Raw genomic sequence first — 1,550 nt, 5'->3', positions numbered from 1 at the left:
GGGGGGGGGGGAACGAGAGAGAGAGAGAGGGAGAGAGTTGGGAGGGGTTGACATGTTAAACAATGAGGCTAGTGATTATCTGAGAAGCTAACAGTTGGGCAAAAATGTAAGAGGAGATAATATCCAGATTACATAAAGAATTCCTGTAACTCAACAAAATGAATAACCAACTAAAAATAGGCAAAGGATCGAATAGACTTTATCCAAAGAAGATGTATAAATAGCCAATCAGCTTCACACTAATCATTAGGAAAATGCAAATTAAACTACAATGAGGTAACACTTCGCACCCACTAGGATGGCTAGTCCCTCCCACAAAAAAAGCAAAAGAAGAAATAATCTATGTTGACATCATTAGATGATCTAGAACCCCGGGCACTGCTGTGAGGTAGTGCAGCTGCTATGGAAACAGTGTGGAGGCTCCTCAAAAAACTAAAAAGCAATTACCATGTGACCCAACAATCCCACTCCCAAGCACAAACCCCAGAGGATGGACAGCAGGGGCCGGAGGAGACGTCACACACCATGTCACGGAGGCGTTAGTCACAGGTGCCCATCGACAGAGGAATGGTGACCACAGTGTAGTCTGTTCATGCAATGACGCGCTCAGCTCTGCAGAGGAAGGGGATTCCGACACCTGCTGCCACGCGGGTGAACTCCGAGGGCACCACGCTAAGTGAAATAAGCCAGTCCCGGAAGGGCCAATATTCTGTGTGATTCCACTTCCGTGAGGTGCCTGGAGAGTTACATTCATAGAGACAGGAAGTAGGATGGTGGCTGCCAGGGCTGGGGAGAGGGGGGTGGGGCATCGTGTTAAAAAAAAACCAAAAAACAAAAGTGAGGAGAGTCAGAATGTCTGGGGTGGGGCTTCCCCAGAAGCAGAGCTGAGACAAAACCCAAATGCAGACAGTCTCCCCGGGAGGGGACCCCGGGAGCGGATGGTGTGTGGGCAGTGGGGCTCGGCCTCCCTGGGGAGCTCCGCCGAGGGATGCGGAGACAGACATTGACCCAGCAGCTCCCGTCTCCTCCCACCTGCCTTGGCTGTGCGCTTCCTGGTGTTTGAGTGAGCACGTGTCCATGGGGTGCCTGTGCGTGTGCGTGCCCATGTGTGTCTGCGCGTGCCCATCTGTGCATGTGCACACATGTGCTATCTCTGTGTGTGCATGCATGTGTCTGGCCGCTTGTCGGAGTGTGGACGTGCTGGGGACTCTGCCGAGTCAGCGCTGTGCTGAGCGGCGGCACTGCCAGCCCGGCTGTGGCCTCCCCACAGTTGCATAAACACGTCCCGCTCCCCTCAAGCAGGGAGGTCCAGCCTGCGGCCATGTGGCTGGCGGAAGGCCATGGGGGCTCAGGGGTTGTCCTCCTTCAGCCTGGTCCCCTCCACACCCAAAGTGCCAGGTCAGATCCGTGAGGTGGGGGTTGGTCTGGGCTCTCTCCACGCCTCACTCCCCCGACCTGGCCTGGAGCCTGATCTCTGAGGTCCCAGGAAGGGGCAGGGATAGCCACCTCTCCAGGCCTGGGCCAGCCTGAGCCAGAGGGTCAGTGGGGCA

Source organism: Myotis davidii, unplaced genomic scaffold (assembly GCF_000327345.1).
Source record: "Myotis davidii unplaced genomic scaffold, ASM32734v1 scaffold663, whole genome shotgun sequence".
In the NCBI taxonomy this organism is placed as follows: Eukaryota; Metazoa; Chordata; class Mammalia; order Chiroptera; family Vespertilionidae; genus Myotis; species Myotis davidii.
Note: the sequence above shows the minus strand (reverse complement) of the source record.